At 40.6% G+C, this 25,155-nt stretch overlaps 1 protein-coding gene and 1 long non-coding RNA gene across 2 annotated transcripts in view; one reads left to right on the top strand and one right to left on the bottom strand.

Annotated features, from left to right (window-relative positions):
- CLVS1 (clavesin 1) overlaps window positions 1-25,155 on the top strand; it is a 193,525-nt gene that overhangs the window by 6,040 nt on the left and 162,330 nt on the right. The window lies entirely within an intron of this gene.
- On the bottom strand, window positions 11,206-21,206 carry LOC129626718 (uncharacterized). Its single transcript, XR_008702157.1, has 2 exons — window positions 21,074-21,206; window positions 11,206-11,499 (listed from the first exon to the last, which is right to left on the bottom strand). It is a non-coding gene; the product is annotated as an uncharacterized LOC129626718 (long non-coding RNA).

Below are 25,155 nucleotides of genomic sequence, written 5' to 3' on the forward strand. Positions count from 1 at the left end.
AAAACACTGGTGAAAGAAATCAAAGAGGACACTAACAGATGGAGAAATATACCATGTTCATGGATTGGAAGAATCAATGTAGTGAAAATGAGTATACTACCCAAAGCAATCTATAGATTCAATGCAATCCCTATCAAGCTACCAACAGCATTCTTCACAGAGCTAGAACAAATAATTTCACAATTTGTATGGAAAAACAAAAAACCTCGAATAGCCAAAGCAATCTTGAGAAAGAAGAATGGAACTGGAGGAATCAACCTACCTGACTTCAGGCTCTACTACAAAGCCACAGTTATCAAGACAGTATGGTACTGGCACAAAGACAGAAATATAGATCAATGGAACAAAATAGAAAGCCCAGAGATAAATCCACGCACATATGGACACCTTATCTTCGACAAAGGAGGCAAGAATATACAATGGATTAAAGACAATCTCTTTAACAAGTGGTGCTGGGAACTCTGGTCAACCACTTGTAAAAGAATGAAACTAGAACACTTTCTAACACCATACACAAAAATAAACTCAAAATGGATTAAAGATCTAAACGTAAGACCAGAAACTATAAAACTCCTAGAGGAGAACATAGGCAAAACACTCTCTGACATACATCACAGCAGGATCCTCTATGACCCACCTCCCAGAATATTGGAAATAAAAGCAAAAATAAACAAATGGGACCTAATTAACCTTAAAAGCTTCTGCACATCAAAGGAAACTATTAGCAAGGTGAAAAGACAGCCTTCAGAATGGGAGAAGATAATAGCAAATGAAGCAACTGACAAACAACTAATCTCCAGAATATACAAGCAACTCCTACAGCTCAACTCCAGAAAAATAAATGACCCAATCAAAAAATGGGCCAAAGAACTAAATAGACATTTCTCCAAAGAAGACATACAGATGGCTAACAAACACATGAAAAGATGCTCAACATCACTCATTATCAGAGAATTGCAAATCAAAAGCACTATGAGGTACCATTTCACACCAGTCAGAATGGCTGCAATCCAAAAGTCTACAAGTAATAAATGCTGGAGAGGGTGTGGAGAAAAGGGAACCCTCTTCCACTGTTGGTGGGAATGCAAACTAGTACAGCCACTATGGAGAACAGTGTGGAGATTCCTTAAAAAACTGGAAATAGACATGCCTTATGATCCAGCAATCCCACTGCTGGGCATACACACTGAGAAAACCAGAAGGGAAAGAGACACGAGTACCCCAATGTTCATCGCAGCACTGTTTATAATAGCCAGGACATGGAAGCAACCTAGATGTCCATCAGCAGATGAATGGATAAGAAAGCTGTGGTACATATACACAATGGAGTATTATTCAGCCATTAAAAAGAATACATTTGAATCAGTTCTAATGAGGTGGATGAAACTGGAGCCTATTATACAGAGTGAAGTAAGCCAGAAAGAAAAACACCAATACAGTATACTAACGCATATATATGGAATTTAGAAAGATGGTAACAATAACCCTGTGTACGAGACAGCAAAAGAGACACTGATGTATAGAACAGTCTTATGGACTCTGTGGGAGAGGGAGAGGGTGGGAAGATTTGGGAGAATGGCATTGAAACATGTAAAATATCATGTATGAAATGAGTTGCCAGTCCAGGTTCGATGCACGATACTGGATGCTTGGGGCTGGTGCACTGGGACGACCCAGAGGGATGGAATGGGGAGGGAGGAGGGAGGAGGGTTCAGGATGGGGAACACATGTAAACCTGTGGCGGATTCATTTTGATATTTGGCAAATCTAATACAGTTATGTAAAGTTTAAAAATAAAATAAAAAAAAAAAAAAAATAAAAAAAAAAAATAAAAACGTATTTGCTATATTTCACTCAAGATTTCTGCTAAAACTTCCTGCCTACTTTTACCAGCACACAGAGGATAGGAGTTGAGTTTTACACACTGTTATTTTCACCTGCATGCTTTTTTTTTTGAATTTCCAATCTCAATCATTCATAATATTGCAAACACATGATTGTGGTAAAAAAAATTTCACAGATTATTTTTAGTTGACTTTTACATGGAATTTTGTATTTACAGATGAATATGGGTGTGCTTCATGCTTGGAAAATTCATGCTTAATAAAGTAATGAAGCCCCGCTGGGCAGGTCTCCCTCTACAAATGTTGGAAGGCTGCCCAACTCCTGTCTGACTCCTTTGATGGGCTCTTATCTATAATCCATGATGTCCTTGGATTCAGTATTATCAGCCTTTAGACATTTCGGCTAGTAGGAGAGATAAAGTTAAATGTTTGCATGTCTACCTTTGTCTTTTGACAAAATGAATGGGAGCTGCAAATGTTAGAGCACACTGGGTGTGCGGAGCAGACTTGGCGCTTCTGAAAGGGAAAGGGCCGGTAGCACAGGGTGTGGGTTTGAGTCTCAGTTCTGCCCCTTAACCGTATGTGCGTGTGGGCTAAGTGACTTCAGTCATGTGTGACTCTTTGAGCCCACCAGGGTTTAAATCTCAGCTCTGCCACTTATTAGCTCTGTGACTTTGGGGAAATCACTTAATCTTTCTGCAATTCAGGTTCCTTATCCAAAATGGGAACAACACAGTGCCTACCTTTTGTATTTTCTGGTAAAGACAAAATGTGTGTTAGTACACGTACGTAAAGTGCTCAGAACAGCACGTAGGTTCTATGTAAGGGTTTGCTTAGTTATCATTTCCTCATGCCTCAGCTAAGCTTCAGAAGCCTACCTTTGACAAATGGAATACTTCCTGCCGTATCACTGAACAGGGTGTCACACTCATCAGCAGCTGCGCCTACTGCCAACGGTGAGCCCGTGAGCCCTGAGGGAACTCAGGAAGGACAGAATACGTGCCACCTAACAGCCATCTGGCTGCAACCACTCCCCACGAAGAGCCCAGAGAATACTCAGGATGTGAAAACACAGAAAACTGGCCCCAGATAACTGAGGTGCATATCAAAGGAATGACTTCAGTGAGCCCAGACTCTTGCATCCTCCCACACGTAGAAAAGACCTAAATACCTTAACTTGGGATATCTGGTTTTCTTTAATTAGTAATCATCTTTTGACATTCAGACTACCTGCCCTTCATTGTAAAAGTTCTACATAACATGGCTCCTCCCCTCACCTCTTCACAGCAGTTCTCTCAGGGTTACTTGAGATGCTGCCTCCTGGGCTTGAAGTCCTAAAATTTCCCAGCAAATAAAACATAACTCTCAGCTTTTAGGTTGTGAATATTTTTTTTGACACCTTGAATTTGATCATTTTTCACCATTCCAATACCACAGCCCCAGTCCAGTCCATCATTCTAGCTCTGCTGAACCCCTGGGCTCTTCCTACTTGCCTCCCTGTCCAAGCTTTGCCTCTGCTATTGTCCATCCTCTTCAGAGAAGCTGAAGTCCAGGCTCCTTACCTGTGAGTCCCACCTGCTCGGGTCCTGCTCTCCTTTCCAGTCTCATTGCCGCTCTCTACCTCACTCAGGATGGTCTACCTGCCACGCTGTCTCATTGGCATCATTTATTTCTCAGTCCAAAAGCTACCTCCTCTAGGAGCCCTTCTTGCGGTCTCCACCATCAGAAGCCTCTTCTACTGGTCACTGCACACTGTTGTCATATCCTCCTGTCTCCTTCACAGACTTAACAAAATCTGAAGTGACCTTATTAATGGACAGGCCTAGAGGTCGATGTCCACCTCTTCCTGTAGAATCTCAGCACCTTGACTGTGGGGCTCACTTTGTCTATTTTGTTGCCATGTCCCGACAATGTTGAACTTTATCTGATGCTTGTGATCCTGGAAAACACAAAAGGCTAAGATATCCACTCTTTCCCCATCCTTTGTATTTGATAAATGGTTTGCTTGCAGAGAACCATCTTTCCCCAAAATGACTTAAATAAGGTTTATGGATGTCTCTTTTTTACCTAAAACAAGGCTAGACACAGACCTTCCAAATTTCTATTCTTTGCCTCATGTATGATTAACAGAACTGCTTGTGTCTACGAAGTAATTGGAACAAAATATTTGTTAAGCAAACTTTGGTTAATATTTTCTCCTTTCCCCAGGCCACCGAACTTTGGCCCACCTTCAGCCTGAGCCAGCAGATAGGTGAAAATATTAACACATTGGCCACAGGATAAACTATTCATTGATCTACTGCCATATCAGACCACTCCTTCACCCCATGTTCCCACCCAGATTCTTTCCAGCCTTTTCACTCCTTCCTATGAAAGAAAAACCCTTGTTACTTAGCCCTTGAGCTCACAGGTCTCGTGGCCACAACTGTATGCCTGTTGTGATATTCCTCTTCTCCTACTGCAAATATTCCTTTTCTCCTTTGCAATAATCCATCTGAATAAAGTCCCTCTATAATAGATCTGGATTTTTTTTTTATTGGACAGCTCCCAGTGTCTAAAAGGTGTCTGGCCCATGACAAGTGCCTAATGGATATTTATTATGGAATGAAAGAGAGTGTTATTTGGGATATTAGTTAAAATACTGTAGCTTTTGTATGGCAGCTCTATGCATGGTAAATCTGTTAAGAAACTGTTGACCTAAACCACCCACCTTGGCCATGATGATGGTCCCTTGTCTGAGTTATCACAAGAGGAGGTCCTGATAAGGAACACGGTGCTGCCACTAAAAACAGGGAGGATTTGGGAGGAGCTGCTGGAGAAGACTCTTGAGAGTCCCTTGGACTGCAAGGAGATCCAACCAGTCCATCCTAAAGGAGATCAGTCCTGGGTGTTCATTGGAAGGACTGATGCTGAGGCTGAAACTCCAATACTTTGGCCACCTCATGAGAAGAGTTGACTCATTGGAAAAGACCCTGATGCTGGGAGGGATTGGGGGCAGGAGGAGAAGGGGACAACAGAGGATGAGATGGCTGGATGGCATCACCGACTTGATGCACATGAGTTTGGGGGAACTCTGAGAGGTGGTGATGGACAGGGAGGTCTGGTGTGCTGCGATTCATGGGGTTGCAAAGAGTCAGACACAACTGAGCGACTGAACTGAACTGAAAGGAAGGAGGAGATACCAACCCATAATATATCCTAGCAACCTCCCAGAATCCTTCACACTGGAACCCATCTTGGCTGAGGGATGCCCACCCCACCAGGAAGGACCCTAAGTCAGACCAAATTTGGGCAACAAGCAAGATAATTGGCCAGAGACAACCCAGAAACTAACCCTGTCTCCATAAAACCTGAGACTTTAAGCCACGTTGCAGAGCAGTTCTCCCGAGTTTCCATAGCCTGTTGATCTGTGCCTGGGCTCCGCTTTCCAATAAAGTCTTTGCTTTGTCAGTACGTGTATCTCCTTGGACAATTAATTTCTGAGTGTTAGACAAAAGCCCACTCTCGGGCCCTGGAAGGGGTCTCCCTTCCTGCAACAAATCCAGCACTCATTGCTTAACCCCCTACTCACCACCGCTATGAAGCACACAGTCAAGGCATGCAGGCCAAGTGTGGGTGGCTGATGGTAGAGATGGCATTGCCATTTACCCATCAACTCATTTCATTCTTATTTACTCACAGAAAAAACGTACGATCTGGTCCTCTGAAGAGTTCAGCTCCCTCGTTCCTCACTGTGGCCTTCATTGTGTACAGCTGGAGTGGGATGCTGACTAAAGAGAACTGTGGGATTTGCTTTTGCATCTGCAGGAGCCTAAATATCCCTGTAATTCAGGGATAGTATTAAAAATAAAATTTCCTACTTTTCCTATTTATTATCTTATAAACTTTGTATCAAATTTATGTTGTGTTCTTGATTGCATTTAAAAATTAAAACCAGCAGAAACAAAACTGAAATAAAATAAAATAAAAATAAAATACTAAGTTGTAAATACTGCTCTCCCAATACACTCACATACACAATCTTCCATTATTTTTAAAGTTTTCTCTTCTTCAAATCATCCACGCTTAGTCTCACTCTTTGGTACAAATAATATAGCTGACTATAATTTTACTGGAAAGATTATCTTCAGGAGAAGGCAATGGCACCCCACTCCAGTACTCTTGCCTGGAAAATCCCACGGACGGAGGAGCCTGGTAGGCTGCAGTCCATGGGGTCGCACAGAGTCGGACACGACTGAAGCGACTTAGCAGCAGTCTGCTCTCCTCACTTAACACAGGTAAAGAGCAGTACGTAGTGACCAGCCAAGACCTCAGCCCCTGGCTCTAACAGCCAGGGAGTTTGTAGTTGAGGATGCAGTTTGTGTCCAGAAGAGGGAGGGCACATGTCCAGTAAATATTTGTTAAATGAATTCCATTCAGAGAGAAGGTGCAAATAAAGGTTACCTTTCTGGAAAAAAAAAAAAAAAAAGAAAGATTATCTTCAGCCTTGGAAGACACAGATGGCTGTTTAGTTTCTAAGTTGTGTCTGACTCTTTGTGACCCCATGGACTGTAGCCCACCAGGCTCCTCTGTCCATGGGATTTCCCAGACAAGAATATTGGAGTGGGTTGCTACTTCTTCCTGCAGGGAATCTTCCTGACTCAGGGATCGAACCTGGGTCTCTTGCATTGGCAGGCAGATTCTTTACCATTGAGCCACCTGGGAAGCCAGAGCAACTCCTATATTTCCCAAATACTGTTTAAACAGCTGTGATTAAAAAAACAAACTTTCCACAGCAGTTTAGTTTTTCCTCTTCTCATGACGAATCTAAGCATCCTTCTTAACTGCAAATATATTAAATGATAATCATGACTGAGGTACATAGCTAATTTGGGTTTATTGCCTTTTTACATGAATAACAAATATGAGCTTTCCAAGTCAGTATAATTATGTCTCAAGATCCATAAAATATGCTTTGCTTTAACATAACTGTATTGTCATTTTGAGTTAATATGTTTAAGAAAATTCTGCCCAGTGCTATTAAGGAATCTTAATCTCAGGACTGGGCATGAAAAAGGCCATTAATTAACTCTTTAATGATGGATTGATCATGCAAAGAGAGTGCCATTGATGGGGTTTGCTGGTTACTCAGCACAATAAAAAAGTCCTGATGCCAGATGTTTGGTGATAGGACAGTCATTCTGAACTTATAAGAATTAGAAATGGCTAATTATAATGGATAAAAAAATTTAAAAACAACACTCAGTTTATTTTAAATGTTTCACATGGCAGGCAATCAGGTAGTTTATTGAGTAACTTCATTGTGCTTGGTGTTGCACAAAGAACCAATGGGTGATTTAAAAAATGGCAGAAGAGCTATTCTTTCAACGCTGTTTTAAAGAATCTATTTTATTTTGTTGCCATTTGCTTGGATTAAACATTCTCTGAAATTAATTTCCTTGTATTATGGATGTACTCCTTTACTCCAGCTGAAATTAGCTCTATTTCCCTGAGTTTAAATCTTCTTGACAGTTATTGATAATGCCATTTCTCTACCCCAATGAATCACTTAACCAAGGACATTCCTTTACATTTTCTCTTTCTGCTTTCTTCTCCTCCTTCATCTTAACCAAATTCTGATTAGTGAGCTCATTATGGTTTGTTCCTGGGTGTTTTTAACATGTAGCAAATCTGAAATGTTTTCATCAAAGCAGAGAAATTGCTACCTCCTTCTTTCAATGTGCTGTTATTGATTTTCAGGGTCCAAGAATTTATCTCCATTTTAAAGATACATCATGGCAAAGGAGAGCACAATCACTGATTATTTTTAAGTTTGGGTGACTCAGAACTAGCCTGAAATACATCCTTTCTCTCCAGATAAAGTTGCTTAAAATTTGGTGCTACTTTCTTCTATTGATTAATGCTTGTAGTGGCTTATATCTTCATAATTCATATTATAGACAGTTCATTTCTCCAAGTACAAATAAGGCTGTCAGACAGCTTTAAGACTGTGATCATTGAGTAATACATAAAGAGTGCCACGGAATAAGCAATTTATGGAAGGGCTCTAGGGTGGTGCAAAGAATTAATGAAGTTCCCAAGTGCCCAGTGTGCAACCCAGGAGAGCTCAGATGCTGAGAGATCTTGACTTCAAGCCAAATAAACAACAAAGACTACGGAATTATGAAAACTGGAGAGGAAAAGAATGATGATCTAACTCAGAGACTGCAAACAGGAGAACTCCTCCGACTTTGTCTAGTCATTTTTTTTCCCCCTTTAACTTTGGTTTTGAATGCTTTCAGGTGGTGATTTGTCCACCACGCTTTCCACCATCAACAGTGACGCCCTCTGAACCCATTCATGCATTTGTATTACCTGCCTTGCACCTCGAGGCATTTCAGTTTGTGATCCAGTTTTCACAGTAAAAACATGAGAGAACGGTGGAGGTAAGTGATTTGCTCAAGGTAACTGACAAGCAATGTGTTTTATACATGGGTGACCCCACCTACATCCAGACTGTCCTTCTAGAGTCCTTTGTGTTCATCCTTGGTTACATTTGTCTGAGACATTAAAGTCAGAACCAAATACAAATCTCTGAATGAAATCACAAAAGTATTTTAGAAGAAGCAGTATGAAAAGGGAGCTTAGTTCAGAATGTTGAGTAATTTAACCAAGTTGAAGGAGAAAGCTGGGTTTTGTGTCTTCTACTCAACACTCTCCTCTACACACACAGACACACACATACACACACGCACATACACACACAGAGTTTATTGCTTATTTTGCAAAATGAAGGGAACAACCTGTAAAAGGTGATTAAATTATGGCATTTCTTTCTGTAAGCATAAAGTCAAAATTTCCAAATTTGTAGAAGGTGCTTGCCTTTAAAATACCATTGATCCTTCAAAAGAACAACCCACTAAGTTAACATGAAAAGTAAAATCTTATGGCATGCTCAGAAATTATTTTCTCTTAGTCATGCAAGATTTCCTTATGTCAAGATGACTCCATTTCAAAAAGATCATTGGGGCTGGCGAAAGAGGGAGCTGTGCTTCTTAAGTTGCTATTAACATGTTTAGCAAAAGCCACCCTCTTCTCCTCCTGTCCTCAATCTTTCCCAGCATCAGGGTCTTTTCCAGTGAGATGGTTCTTCACATCAGGTGGCCAAAGTATTGGAGCTTCAGCTTTGGCATTAGTTCTTCCAGTGAATATTCAGGATTGATTTCCTTTAAGATAGACTGGTTTGCTCCTTGCTGTCCAAGGGACTCTCAAGAGTCTTCTCCAGCACCACAGCTTGAAAGCATAAATTCTTCAACACTTAGCCTTCTTTATGGTCCAGCTCTTCTGTGGGGTAACCTAAATAGTCCTAGCAGGAGATCCATATGAGTTAGAAAGATTGCTTGAAAAGCTCTTGCATTTATGCACCAGAAAAGTTGTCTTCCTGGCAATATTCTCTTTGGCTTTAGATTTTAATTAAACTAGACTCTGTTTCTAAACAACCCCTGTGCTCTGCAGCATTTTTTCACATTTGTATCCAATTCTTAATCAGATGCATTACAATTGTTTACTTTCACATTTAGCTCCCTCATTTGACTCTGTGCAGCTCAAGGACAAAGGATTATGTCTTAATCAGTTTTGTATTCCTGGCATTTAACATAGTATATGTGATATTATTGGGAGAAAAGAAAGGAATGACTAAAACCGCACAAGACAATAGCTATCTCTGAAGGGGCCTGCTTTGTTAAAAATCCAGGTTTTTAGTTAATATATAAAACCAAAGTAAAGAGACACAATGGTTGAGCTGGAAGAATTGGGGAGGACAATTTATGTAGGCAATGGTTCCATCAAGGAAAGGGATGCTGGCTTCAGCACAATGACCCACACAGACCAGAGGCAGAGTGGTTCCCACTGACTTCTGATTTTTTTCTGTCCCCATCACATTCTCTCCTTCCCCTGGTGTCTTGCTTCTTACCTTTGCCACCTCTCTGATGCTTGAGTGACCTGGAGCCATACGAATCCTGTGTCTTGAAAGAGAAAAAGTGAAAGTGTTCGTTACTCAGTCATGTCCAACTCTTTTTGCGACCTCCATGGACAGTAGCCCTCCAGGCTCCTCTGTCCATGGGATCCTCCAAGCAAGAATACTGGAGTGGGTTGCCATTTCCTTCTCCAGGGGATCTTCCCTACCAGGATCAAACTCAGGTTTCCTGCATTGCAGGCAGATTCTTTACCATCTCAGCCAATCCTTTTTAAATCCCACGTTAACAGACTATAGTCCTCTTTACCCAGACTTCTACTTTCTGTCAGTCTTTCCAATCTGATTGGAGTCTGATCTTGCTGGCTCATGAGTCTCTTTGTCTCTCTGCCTTTCTCTTTCTCTTGTTATCTAGTTCCCTCCTTCTCCCCGTTGATAGAGTATTTACTATGTACCAAGTGTGTTCTAAGGGGCTTCCCAGATGGCGCTAATGGTAAAGAACCTACCTGCCAATGAAGAAGATGTAAGAGACTCTGATTCCATCCCTGGGTTGGGAAGATCCCTTGGAGGAGGAAATGACAACCCACTCCAGTATTTTTGCCAGGAGAATCCCATGACAGAGGAGCCTGGCGGGCTACAGTCCATGGGGTTGCAGAGTCGGAAACATGACAGAAACGACTTAGCATGCACGCAAGCGTGTTCTAAGCACCAGCTGAGGGCAGATGTAGAAGTGGGTGATCTATAGGTCGGGGAAGCCTCTCCTTGTATTGATTCCCACTTTCAGTTCCCATTATTGTTAGAGCCTGCTACACGCTTTACATATGTTGCTTCTTTGCGGCGGGAGTGGGGTGGGGGTGGTTTGGGGAGGGGGTGGTTTGGGGAAGGTTCAAATGCATTTATTGTGCACGTTCTTTCTGTTATTATTACATCAGCAAAGAGTTGGATACGACTGAGCAACTAATACCACCTCAGATCATCAGGCATTAGATCCCGAAGGCTGGGGACCCCTGACTTAGAGGGTCTCCTTCAGAAAAGGAAATTGTCTTGGAATCACTATGGGTGTCTTTCCCCTGGACTACAAGGGTGCATGTCTTCTGCCTAATCCCCAAATCCCTGGGCCTCTGGGCCTGGCTTGTGCTGGACACTGGGGCACTGATAGCGCTGCTTGGGACAGAGGCCCCTGTGATGGGTCAGGCATCCTCCCCGACAGGACTCGCACCACTTGTGTAGGAACTGGTTCTGAGAAACACTGGCTTTGGTGGGGTGGACCAATCAAAGTGCACCTTAGCTTGGGGTAGGGGTGGGGGCGGGGCCAGGGGAGTGGGCGGTTCTTAGAGAATGCAGGGGAAGTGGGGACTTCTGTTGACAAGGCTTGGGGAGAGATATTTAAGCAACATAGGAGACTGGCGACCTTATTACTTTTATTTTATTTTTAAAATTTAATTTATTTCACTTTTGGGCTGTGTTGGGTCTTGGTTGGGTTCAGGCTTTCTCTAGTTGCTGCAAGCAGGGACTGGTCTCTTGTGGTGCGAGGGCTTCTCAATGTGATGGCTTCTCTTGTTGTGAAGCATGGGCTCTAGGGCAAGCAGGCTTCAGTGGCTGCAGCTCTCGGACTCTAGAGTGCATGCTCAGCAGTGGTGGTACGTGGGCTCAGCTGCCCAGCGGCATGTGGGACTTTCCCGGACCAGGAATCGAACTGGCGTCCTGCATTGCAAGGCAGATTCTTAGTCACTGGACCACCAGGGAAGTCCCCTATTACATTTAGAATTTAAGATGCAGGTCATAGAGGTTACATTTGGGATGAAAAAAAAAAAATGGGGCTTAAAAAACCTGAATTGTGTTCGCTCACTTCAATCTCCTTCCTTCTTACAGCACAGCTCTGCCCACAGCACTTCTTGTTCAAAGTCAGCTTCTCTTTAGCATCCCACCTCCAGCTTCCTCGCGGTAGAGGAGAAAGGCCAGGCTCGGCCCAGAGGTGCCTTACGTCATGCAATTGTCTGCAGATTTCATACAAAACCTCTCCTCCTCTCTACCTTTTCTCTACCTCTTTCCTGTTCTCAAGGACTAGTTCTCTTCTTTCTTAAGGTCTTCCCAAGGAATGACTTGCAAATTGCAGATTTAGAAGCCAAACCCTTGTGGTTGCTAAAAAGATCTGCAGAAATAATTCCACATGTATTCCAATTGTGCAGAAATGGGAACTCACAGTGGCTGGAATCCATTTAAAGTCGATTTGTAGCACTAATTCCCCAAACCATCATTCTCCTCTGATCTCCTATTAAGATATCCTTTAAAGCCTTGGGGGACTGGAAGGATAGAAACTTTAAGTGTATCACAAGGATATAAATTTGAAATACCAGTTCAATAAGATAAGTTGGACATATAAGTTGGATGTTTGGTTGGTTGATTATTGATTTATGAATATTATGACTATATATGTAAAACATAATGAGTTTAGAATCCAGTAGATATTTAACCCAGGTTCACAGTCTCAGTAAAATTTGTGGTAAGATTACTGTATAGTTCAGAAATAATACTAGTAACTTTGAAGTTGGTTAGTTTTTATTAGAAGAAATGAGGCCTCATCGAGCATGATAGTATTTGGCATGAAGGCATAAAATTATATGAGCAGAAGACAAAGTGAATTTTAAATATCTTATTTTAAATAGGATAAGAAGTCAGCTTACTTAAATATTTTCTGTACACATTATTAATCACAGTATTCAAAGCATAGGGGCATAAGGATTAATTTTTAAATTAAATGGATAGTTTAAATATGCTAAATAAATAACGAACCTAATTAAATACACACTTACTGAAGTCTAGCCCTGTATTAGAATTTTTCTTTTGGAATTCAAAATGATGTACAATTTCTGCAGAATCCAATTTTAAAAATCATACTGTTGACATTAGATGTTGAAGAGTTATTTTATCATGTTTCATATTAAAATGTTGTTTATATTGAAATAGAAACAAAACTAAATGACATAGCAAGATCATTAACTATCTGCATTAACAAATATCACAGTATTTTAAAGCAAAAATACTTTAAAAAGTATTTCTTAAGGACATAAGGGATGAAATTCTCTGGACCTTCATTGGTGGTAACACAGCTCCTTTTTTTGAAATATAACAGCTCAAAAAATAGAGGTTTTGGAGTAATTTCTATCATCTCCTGGAAGTAAAGTTTATATTAAAAGATAAATTTTGTGTAGTGTTGATCTAATAGTTGGCAATATGTGATTAGGAGGCTGATATCAAAAGTAAGAAAGATAATCCATGCATATTAGAATATGAAACATTTAGCAAAACTGCCACCTGCAATAACTTAGGAGTAAGATTCTATGCTCAAATAATTCAAATAAAATTTCTAGGGGAAAGTGAGTAAAAGACAAAGTGTTAGTGGTGGTGTCTTGGTTATTTGTTGCATTTTACAAGACAGTAAAGCTATGACAAACTTAGACAGTGTATTAGCGTATTAAAAAGCAGAGGCTTCACTTTGCCAACAAAGGTCCGTATAGTCAAAGCTATGGTTTTTCCAGTAGTCATGTATGGATGTGAGAGTTGGACTATAAAGAAGGCTGAGCACCGAAGAACTGATGCTTTCAAACTGTGGTGCTGGAGAAGACTCTTGAGAGTCCCTTGGACTGCAAGGAGATCAAACCAGTCAATCCTAAAGGAAATAACCTTGAATGTTCATTGGAAGGACTGCTGCTGAAGCTGAAGCTCCAATACGTTGGCCACCTGATGAGAAAAGCTGACCCACTGGAAAAGACCCTGATGCTTGGAAAAACTGAAGGCAGGAGGGAAAGGGGATACAGAGGATGAGATGGTTGGATTGCACCACTGAATAAATGGACATGAGTTTGAGCAAGCTCTGGGAGATGGTAAAAGACAAGGAAGCCTGGCATGCTGCAGTCCATTGGGTCACAGAGAGTTGAACACGACTTAGCAAATGAACAGCAACAAACTTTCATAAGGAAATGGGGGGCAGACAGTTATTTCAGTTCTCTAAGTCTCATGGATTTCTTTTTATTCCAGATCATAGTGTTTTGTTTTTTTTTTTTCCCTAAATATCTTCTCTAAATACTTTAAAGGTACATTGTCTGTCTGGCTTAATCAGTTTCATATTCTAAAAGTTCTTTGGAGACATAGACCAGATCTGGTGTATTTATTTGTTCTTTTACCTCCTTGATATATATATATTTTACCTTTTGTATTGTTTTTTTACAAGAACAACATAAAATCAGTCTTTCCTGTCTTTAGCTCTTTACTATCTTGTTGTTCAGTTGCTCAGTCGTATCTGACTCTGCAACCCCATGGACTGCAGCATGCCAGGCTTCCCTGTCCTTCACTATCTCCTGGAGTTTGCTCTAACTCATGTCCATTGAGTCAGTGTTATCATCCAACCATCTCATTCTCTGTCACCCCCTTCTCCTCCCACCCTCAATCTTTCCCAGCATCAGGGTCTTTTCCAATGAGTTGGCTATTCACATCAGGTGGCCAAAGTGTTGAAGCTTCAGCTTCAGCATCAGTCCTTCCAATGAATATTCAGGGTTGATTTCCTTTAGGATTGACTGATTTGATCTCTTTGCAGTCCAAGGGACTCTTCAGAGTCTTTTTGAGCACCACAGTTCAATAACATCAATTCTGTGCATGCTAGAATATGAAACTGATTGAGCCAGACAGTGTACCTCTAAAGTATTCAGAGAATGATACTTTCAAAAAAACTAAGATCTGGAGTAAAAAATCCATGAGCCTTCAGTTCAGTTCAGTTCAGTCTAGTCACTCAGTCTTAGAGAACTTAAAAAACTGTGCCCCCCCCACCCCCATTCAGTTGCAAAAGTAGTGAGATAAAAAATTGTACTTCTAAAAGAAGTTGAAGTTTATATCTTTCAGTTGTTGTACTGGGTGCTTCATCTTGTTTGTAACCACTTGCTTATACCTGTCTTATATTTGAAATGTGAACTTAATTGGACTTAAAGCTTTTCCAGAGATCAAATTGCCAACATCCGTTGGATCATCAAAAAATATAAGAGTTCCAGAAAAATGTCTACTTCTACTTTATTAACTACGCCAAAGCCTTTGACTGTGTGGATCACAACAAACTGAGGAAAATTCTTAAACAGATGGGAATACCAGACCACCTGACCTCCCTCCTGAAAAATCTGTATGCAGGTCAAGAAGCAACAGTTAGAATTGGACATGGAACAACAGGGTTCCAAATCAAGAAAGGAGTGCGTCAAGGCTGTATATTGTCACCCTGCTTATTTAACTTCTATGCAGAGTACATCATGAGAAACGCTGGGCTGGATGAAGCACAAGCTGGAATCAAGATTGCTAGGAGAAATATCAATAACCTCAGATGTGCAGGTAACACCACCCTTACAGCAGAAAGTGAAGAGGAACTAAAAAGCCTCTTGATGAAAGTGAAAGAGGAGAGTGAAAAAGTTGGCTTAAAACTCAACATTCAGAAAACAAAGCTCAGGGCATCTGGTCCCATCATGTCAGGGCAAATTGGGGGGAAACAATGGAAACAATGAGAGACTTTATTTGCGGCGGGGGAGGGGGGAGCTCAAAAATCGCTTCAGATGGCAACTGCATCCATGAAATTAAAAGATGCTTGCTCCTTGGAAGGAAAGTTATGGCCAACCTAGACAGCATATTAAAAAGCAGAGACATTACTTTGCCAACAAAAGTCTGTCTAGTCAAAACTGTGGTTTTTCCAGTAGTCATGTATGGATGTGAGAGTTGGACTATAAAGAAAGCTAAGCACTGAAGAATTGATGCTTTTGAACTTTTTGGTGTTGGAGAAGACTCTTGAGAGTCCCTTGGACTGCAAGGAGATCCAACCAGTCCATCCTAAAGGAAATCAGTCCTGAATATTCATTGGAAGGACTGATGTTGAAGCTGAAACTCCAATACTTTGGCCACCTGATGCAAAGAGCTGACTTATTGGAAAAGACCCGATGCTGGGAAAGATTGAAGATGGGAGAAGAAGGGGATGACAGAGGATGAGATGGTTGGATGGCATCACCAAATCAGTGGACCTGAGTTTGGGTAAGCTCCGGGAGTTGATGGAGGACAGGGAAGCCTGGCATGCTGCAGTCCATGGGGTTGCAAAGGGTCAGGCATGACAGTGACTGAACTGAACTGAAGTTTTTCCATGTCACTTCAAAGGAAATGGGATCCTCTAATGGGCATGTGGTCACCTTGCCCAGGACAGATCTATAAATACTCCAGCTTAATGATGCAACTCTGAATGCTGTCACCTTGAATTAGTGGAATATGAGGTATATTGATACCGTCCAGGTCCTAGATGGGAGATACACCCAGTCAGCCACATCAGTGAGGCTGCAACATGTGACCTTGGTTCCCTGACTCTCTCCAAGAATCCTCAAAATGACAACAACAAGAAGAACACATCTGGTGGTGGTCAAGGCAGAGAAGGATTGAGCAATTCAGAGATACAGTTTGTATACCATGTTACCCTTTTTAGCTTGCTTACTCATTTAGACTTTTGAGGAAACTAATGCTGGAATTTATAAATGTTTAACTATGTGGTTGTGTGGTTTCTCGAGTGCATACTGTTCCTTAGAGAACTGGATGTTTGCTATGACCCAAGTGAAATAGAAATTGAAACTAAAGTTGGAAACTCAATTTCAACTAAGGGCGTATTCTGTAATTCCCATTTTGGCTGTGGCTGAGATGTATAATGGAAAAAACAGGGACCTTTCAGAGATGGTGCCAGGGGTCACAGAGAACAAAGGAATAAGAAGCTTTCCCCAGAGATCAGAGTAAGGCTCTAAAAAAAAACAAAAAAACAAAAAACGCTCTAACTCCCAGTGGAGGAGGTCTTGGCCACATCTGCTTAGTGTGATTTCAGAATTACTGGGCTCTGACTGCCAGGATCCTTCCCTTTCTAACTGGGAGTATTTGTGTGGTTACCCTGTTCCTCTCCTACTGTTATATGCTGGGTATGTTGGCAGAAGGGGTTGCAAATAATTTGCATTTTTATTCATCTTTAAGACAAGAGGATCACCTCTGGATCAGACAACTCCATAAAACCTGGAGATCTGAACTTGGACCTGGGTGTAGTGAATAAATGAATCTTTGGGGATGGGCTGAGTACATTCTGTGTGTAAGAAGAGAACTGAGATACTTTCGGGAACCACAAGGGAAGACTATTGCATAAACATTGACTGCTCGCCAAATACCACTGTGCTCACACACATTATCCAGCTCCCTTTGACACAGGTGACTTGTTCTGGCCAGTGGGCTGTGAGCAGAAAAGAAGTGTGCTCCTTGTTCTTCCCGGCTGTGCCAATTCCTCCCCTGGCCCTTAGGTGACTACACAGAACAGAGCTCCGCTCTTCCCTGACCCCCAAACCCATGTTAGCAAAGGAGACACTGTCATGGAAGCCACTGGCAGTGCGGAGTTAATTTGCATTACCTAGCCTATCCTGACTAAAACAAACTCAAAGACTTCAAAACTGGCCTGCATATTAGATAGTAAAAATAACAGTGACAATCTCTTACGATAATATATTAAGATGTACAGCACAAAGCATACATAAGGAGAGCACATAAGGAGAATAAATGATTCTCATGGCTAAGGAAAATATTTTTACTTTTGCAATTTGATCTTAATCTGTATACATTACCCAGTCCTTAAACATCTAATTGCCTAGAAATGTGCTATTTTACCATTGTAATATCATCTTAACATCACTCTTATACATACTGATGTTTCTCTGAGTATTATCCCACCTGCCTGGACTCTCAGACTTCAGTGCACTCTCACATGGATACAGCTTCCGTCTGTTACTAGCCAACCAACAGCAAGCCTCTTCCCCTTAACCAAACCTAGACCACAGCAAATCCAACATTAACGGGGTCCTTTAAGACAGTGCTGGTGGCTCAGATGGTAAAGAATCCGCCTGCAATGCGGGCCACCTGGGTTCAGTTCCTGGTTGAAAAGAGCCCCTGGAGAAGGAAACAGCTACCCACTCCAGTACTCTGGCCTGGAGAATTCCATGGACAGAGAAGCCTGGCAGGCTACAGTTCATGGGGTTGCAAGAAGTCAGACATGACTGAGTAACTTTCACTTCACTTTAAGGCAGTGCATAAATGAGTAACTGATTTGGCAATGTCAGGTATGAGGTCAAGGACCATGAAAGATGCTTATGAGCAGATAAACAAACTAGACTTGAACCCAAGGGGGCAGGGAGGGATCCTGCACACAAATATTTAGGCAGCTGAGAAATCTGAGAAGCTGAAAGAGGGTGAGCAGAACATGCAGTGTATCAGGACAATTTCAATCAGTGTGACTAAAGAAAACAAACCCATCACAGATGCCTCTGGTTAGCAGTTATCAAGAGAAAGCTCTGAGCAAAGATAATTTGGATCCTGGAAACAAAAAGATCCAACACAATGAAGACATATCTACTCAGGAAAGGGCAGTTATTCTTATAAAGAAATTTTAAGTGTAGAATCGTATTATCACAAGCATATCATAAACACAAGGATAATACCCTTAAGTATAAAATAAAATGGTACCCTTTCACTGGCACTTTGGGAAGAAGTTAATCTAGTAATATAGTGAATTTATCTATTCTAATCATAAATAAGGGCTTCCCTGGTGGCTCATTGGTAAAGAATCTGTTTGCAATGCAGGAGACCACCTGCCATGCAGGACATGCAGGTTCAACCTCTGGGCAGGAAAGATCCTCTGGAGAAGGAAATGGCAACCCACTCCAGTGTTCTTGCCTGGGAAATCCCATGGACAGAGGAGTCTGGCGGGCTATAGTCCATGGGATCACAAAAGAGTCAGACATGACTTAGTGACTAAACAGCAACAATTATAAACAGTTAAAAAAACACACACACACATTTTTTCCACTCTGATCAGTGCAAGGAAAATTTTAAACTGTTTTTAAAAATTTCAGAATAAAAGACTATAAGGTTTTGTGGTTACTTTGCCTCATCTCTGTGGGCCCTATTACTCGATCAAACAGGTGTACTCTGGGTTTATGATTCAGCCTCTTATAAGTGGGGAGAATTTTCTTCTAAAGATTTCTCAGGAAGGGAAGTACACACAAATTCACATATATGATTTTGTTTCTACAAATACAAATAAAACTTGGTGAGGTTATCACCAATATCATTCAAAAGTCACAATTGATAGTGGGAAAAAAATAAAAAACCTGAAAGAGAACACCATATAAGCAAAGGTAGACAAAATCATCTGAAACTTTGAAAAAGTCTTATGTCATAGGCTAACTAAATAATTAGGTCTTGGCTTATATTCCCATCAGTGGTTATAAAACAGATGAGAAGCAGGATAGTTAACATTAGCATTACAGAAGAAAGGAAAGTCCAAAAAGCTTTTAAAGAGATCATGATCAAGAAGAAGTGAACAGTATTTGACTGCAAATTAATTAGAGAAAACCTTTTTCTCCTAAAAAGTTTCCATTTGGTGCTAGTTTGCATGTCATGTCCATGATTAACTATACCTTTGAAGATGTCCCTTTGATTGAACTAATATATGATCAAAACTCAGCAACAACCTCAGATCATTTTGCTGTACTATACCTTTCTGGATAACTTTCTACACAAAATTCATAGCTCTATAAACTTTAAAAGCATATCTGTATGTAGGGGTTATGTCATTCATTCATTCTTCTATTCCTCAAATATTTATTGAACTTATGTGACATTCTGGCATGCTTCTAGATGGTTGGGAAGCATTGGTGAACAAGACAGACAAATTTTCTACCACATGGTGCTTATATTCTATTGGAAAGAGAGATATTAAACAGAGAAGTAAATAAATGCTATACCCAGAGTTGGAAGAATTATGACTATTTTAAATCTCTATGAAATATATGATTAAAAAGATTGCATTAAAATATTTAATGTTTCTTTTCTTTTTTTTAGTAAATATGAAAACTGTTTAATGGGGTTACTGTATTTGGTATTGCTTCTTTTTAACTTACCATTTTGCAAGCATATTTCTTTGTCTATAATAGTGTTAAAATGCCTTTTTAATAGCTTCAAACATAATAGGCTATATACAAAAATGTGATGCTTTTATTATTTTTGACAATTTCTATGATCATAAAATAAATGTATGTACATAAATCCTTATCTGCATATCTGATTATATCCCCAGGATAAGGTGCATAAAGTAGAATCATTGGGTCTAAATGTATATATATTTTATGACACAAGGTATGTTTGGAAATAGATTTATAGAAAGGTGGCACTTCCTCATCATTATCTCAACAGTATGAGATATTGAGTAGACTTAAACCCTCAGTCAAAATTACACTATTTTAAATTACATATTTGTGTTTATAAGAGAGGTTGATGAAAAAAATAGGTTTACAATGCATTTACCTTTCTTTAGTGAATTCCTTGTCATATGTTTGTTCTCCTTTTTAATCTTAGACTGATAGTATATTTCTTTTGATATGTGAGTTATTTTATGGATGAAACATATTTGTTGCAATTTTTTTCCAAGTGGTCATTTATATTTACTTTGTTATGATATTTTTAACATTCAAAAGTACTCTTATGCACTCAAACTTATTGCCCTTTTTTCTTTATGATTCCTTCTGTTCCTCTGGTGCTTAGAAAGCCTTCCTTATCCTGAAATCAGTAAATATATTTCTTATGTTCTTCCAGCTTTTTAAATTATTATTAAATTTTACTTTCTTATTTAGCTCTTTAATCCAGGTGGAATTAATTTGGTACGATGGGACTTTAATTTGAATCTTTTCCAAATCGTTCATTTTCTTACCACAATTTCTTAATGAAATAATCCATCCTTTTCCCCATAGGTTTGTGGTACTTTTTCATCTGTTACATTTATACACACACACACACACACACACACACACAGAGTCTCTTTCAGCGTTTGCGTTAATTTGTTTAAAAGGTTCTGTTTTTAAGGTTTTGTGTGAGGAACCGGGTGGGGGTGATTAATGGTAAGTACTTTTTGTCCCACATGTTGTAAAATTGCAATAATTCTCCGTATTGTCTTGACGGAACCTCGGGGGAGAGCAAGGGTGTGGAGGCATTTAGGACCCAGGGGAAAGCCAAGCTCCGTATGGAAGGACAGAGTCTCGGGCGCACACGCCTCCTACCAAAAATCACAGCCCCTTGGAGCCGGGGCTCTCATTCACAGCTTTCTAGAGAAATCTGAGCCCGAACCTGCCAGAATAGGGGATCTCACCCACTCAGCTCAGCACCGAGGACACCTGCAGAAACACATTACCAAAGCAAGGCTGGGCGGCCGTGTGAAGGTATTTGTTGCCTTTTTTCTCCCTTCTGTATTTGCAGCGCTTCCCCGCCTTTCCCCGCTCCTGCGATGCCATGGCTGCGGCGTTTCAGCACTTCGGTGCGTGGACAGCTCCCACCTGCAATCCCTCCGCACATCATCCCTCTCGCACCCCGCTCTCACCGCCTCTGTGGTCCATCCTCCTCCCGGCGCCCGCTCAGCCTGCGCTCCTTACACCATCAGCACCCCCATCTCCACCATCACCGTCATGATCTCCATCATCACCAGCGCCGTAACTACCGTCAACACAACTGTGTCTTGTCACTTAGACAAAGCCGGAGGTCCGCAGGATAGAGGAAAAGAGCCCAAGTTTTCAGGCATGGGAAAGCAAAGTTCAGGTAGACTACAGCCCTGAAAACAAAGAGAGACGCCAGCTTGAGAGAAAGGGAAAGTGAAGACAGGAGAGAGAGCCCCCAGGCAGGGGGACAGATGGGGTACTTGCCAGACACCAGCAGTTAGCCAGCTGCCTTTCAGCAGATTAGGGACTGTTTAGTTCAGGAAATTAACATGGCCTGGGGTATAGTATTATTCTGGTGAAATAGATGTATACACTCAATCCGAGTTTCTGGTTTTCCAATGGAGAATCACCAGGAAGCAGGGTGGGGGTGACTGATGACTCACATTCACCCACATGCCGGTTTTCTTCCTAAGCGTTTATGGCAAAAACTCCAGAATTAAGTTTTTTTTTTTTTTTTTTTTTTACTAAAATGTCTTGTAAAATGGAGACCCCAAAGGTTAACTCTGTGGCTAGAATGAAAATTAAAATGATGATGGTGATGATAATAACCTAACAAATAGGGCTTTTGTTGGAAAGTGTTATTTGTCCAAATGTCTCTTCCTGTCTACTTATTTAATTTCAATTTTTGATCTTAAACCTCTTTTTGAAGCAGAGAAGATAGATCCTTTGCCCAAATGGCCAAAGTGGTAATGATATTCAGAACAGATGGTCTGGCTTTGTTCATCCTAGTCAAGGACCGAGTCAGATTTGGAAGGCGAGATTTTTGTGTGCTTTCTCAGTAATCAGGTGATAACACAATTTTCATATAATAGTAAAGGGTAATAAATAGACTGAAAAAAATTGAAAAGGCATTTTATATAACTGTGTTCTACCAGGTTCTGCTTTTAGAGTGCTAAGATTTTCTCTCTCAGCTGAAAGGAAGTTGGGGTCTTCGGATATCTTGAAGGTCCAAACCCAAGTCCTAGTACCTCTTTGATTTAACCGGGTTCATCTGTTTTATAAGAGCCAACATATCTCAGAAAATAAGTGCCTGAGCCTGTCATAAATAAAAAATCTTTTGGTGGGTACTCATTTAATTAGTTATTACTGAACAGTAAAATGTTGGGTTTTTAAAGCAAATTGTTTTTCATAAAATCAACATCTTTATTAAAAATGAGATGGATCATTTTTGCATATGGGAATAATGTCAGTCACATGTAACAACCAAGTTTAAAGCAGAGCACAGTAAATGTTGATTAAAAATTGCCCCTATACATTTATTCTGTCTCTTCAAAAAGAAAAAGCAGCAAGTCGTGTCTAAATCAGCTTGCTCATCATCAGAGGCATTGTAAAACAAGCAAACAAACAAAAAAATCCTCAGAAACAAGTATCTATCTGCTGGAAGAAGTTTTGAGGAAAAAATCATACCAAATACTCTTCTTGAATGAGGAATAGTAGTATTTTGTCAAAAGCTGTCTACTGCTGTGAATTAATTCTATCTGCATCTAAAATTGGCTCACTTTTGAACTCAAATCAAGAAAACTAGCAAAAATATTTGGTGAAATGGATTTTAGGGAAGAAGAAAATCTGGTCATCCACGTATTGTCCTTAGATTGGAATATCCACAGTAAACTGGACCCCTCGGGGCCCCAAGCAACCAGATTCTCAAAACTCCTTCCCTTCCCTTATCTTTCTGCAAAGAATGGTTCCACTCAGGCAATTTTAAAAAGTGTACATATTGCCAGTTCTAGCTGCTTTGAACCAGAAACTCAGGCCAGGAATCGACTGTCTTCAATGCTACTTCTTCCTGTACCTAATACAATTTCCTGGGGCTGGGGAAATTGCAAAACAATGCTGCTTCAGTGAGATTTACAGGCATCTGTCTCAGAAGTGATGCCTTTCTTTGACTAAATATTATACCGAGTTTATTAATTTTTATGGAGTGCCACTATCCTGGCTTCTCCCTTCTTTTCTATTAAGTGCTACTTTGCTTTTTTCCATAATTTCAATGACAACTTTCTCATTTATATGATGGACTTAAAGGTGAACATAAAACATATTTTCCAGCAAAATGGCATCATACATTTGCAGACATGTTCACAGAGAGGTGTATCCTATTAGAGTCATGGAATATAAAGCTGGAAGGGGCTTCGGTTCCCAAAAGACGGGATCTAGAACTCTTCAGAATGGGTGGTGTCTGCTCATTTCTGCAGGCTTTACAAAGGGACACCTTTGTAGCCTTGAGGAGTCTACTAATGATTTTACATGTTTCTCCAGCAGAGCTATCCTTAGTAAATGGATCCATGCTGACTTGGATATTCTCTGCTTTCCTGTTACACAATGACCCAGACGAGGTAACAGAGACGAGTGTGTTTACAAAGTATGAAATCTGGTCACGTGCAGTCAGCTCAGAAATACCCCTCAAGCCAACAGATTTTCTCCCCCATTACATTTTCTTCCCAATTTTGGATTCTTTCCATTATTATTCATTTTATCCAGGTATTACAAGAATAAGTTTCAGAAGATCCACAGTATGAATGACTCTAAAACTGTAGCCTGTAACGTCAGCCCCAAGTGTTACATTTCTCTAGAGAAAACTGCTTAATTTTCAATCCAAGTTTTTCTTAGCTTAATGGAAGTTTATCTTCTCTGGCTTGAAACTTCATGGATATGGGAATCAACTGGTCACTCTCCTCTCCATAAAAAGGCTTTCATTTGTTCAGCTAATAAGTTTATTATTTTTAACTGCATCTTCTGACTTCCACAGCCCTTTTATTATGTTGTCTCCGGCCAGGTAACCCTATTCTCCCCCTTTATAGACCCATTATCATGTGAAAATGTCTGTGTGAGAGGCTAGTTTTCTATGAGCTTTTCTTCTTCCTGACTTCTGAACCAGTAGGAATTTCCCCATATGTGTTTGAGATGATCCATGTTTGTCTTCTGGACTCTTTTAACTAAATCCCCACTTTGCAGATACTGTGCATACCACTTTCTCCATCTCTTCTCCCTAAGATTGTGCTGTGTGCTGTGCTCAGTTGCTCAGTCATGTCTGACTCTTTGCAACCCCATGGAACGCAGCCTGCCAGGCTCCTCTGTCCATGGGGATTCTCCAGGCAAGAACACTGGAGTGGGTTGCCATGCCCTCCTCCAGGGGATCTTCCCAACCCAGGGATCAAACCCAGGTCTCCCGCATTGCAGGTGGATTCTTTACCATCTGAGCCACCAGGGAAGCCCCTCCTTAAAAATTATATCATGTCAATTCAGTCTGTGTTATTGCTCAAACATCTTACATAAAGTTCCATACCTGTGTATGTGTCAAGTCCACAGTGTATATAGTGTTCACTATTTTGTAGCTCTGGAGGAAATAAGAGGGGATTTGTGGCAGTTGGGAATGCCAATCCCAGGCTCTGTAATTAAAAGGCATTTTGTCTAATGTGTGGGCTTTCCAGGCAGCTCAGCAGTAAAGAATCTACCTGCAAAGAATGAGACGAGTTCAATCCCTGGGTCAGGAAGATCCCCTGGAGAAGGAAATGGCAACTTATTCCAGTATTCTTGCCTGGGAAATCCCATGGATAGAGGCACCTGGTGGGCTATAAGTCCATGGGGTTGCAAACAGTTGGATATGACTAAGCACATGCACACACCACAAACAGCCACTACTTCAGTTAAAAACTTTTCTATCTAACACAATAAAGAGGCTGAAAAACTTCATTCCTTCCTTACATGTTGTCTTTCCCTTTAACTCCTTGTATTACTTGTTCCAAGGCAAACTAAAAGGATAACAATTTTATAGATTGTCCTA

Source organism: Bubalus kerabau, chromosome 14 (assembly GCF_029407905.1).
Source record: "Bubalus kerabau isolate K-KA32 ecotype Philippines breed swamp buffalo chromosome 14, PCC_UOA_SB_1v2, whole genome shotgun sequence".
NCBI lineage: Eukaryota > Metazoa > Chordata > Mammalia > Artiodactyla > Bovidae > Bubalus > Bubalus kerabau.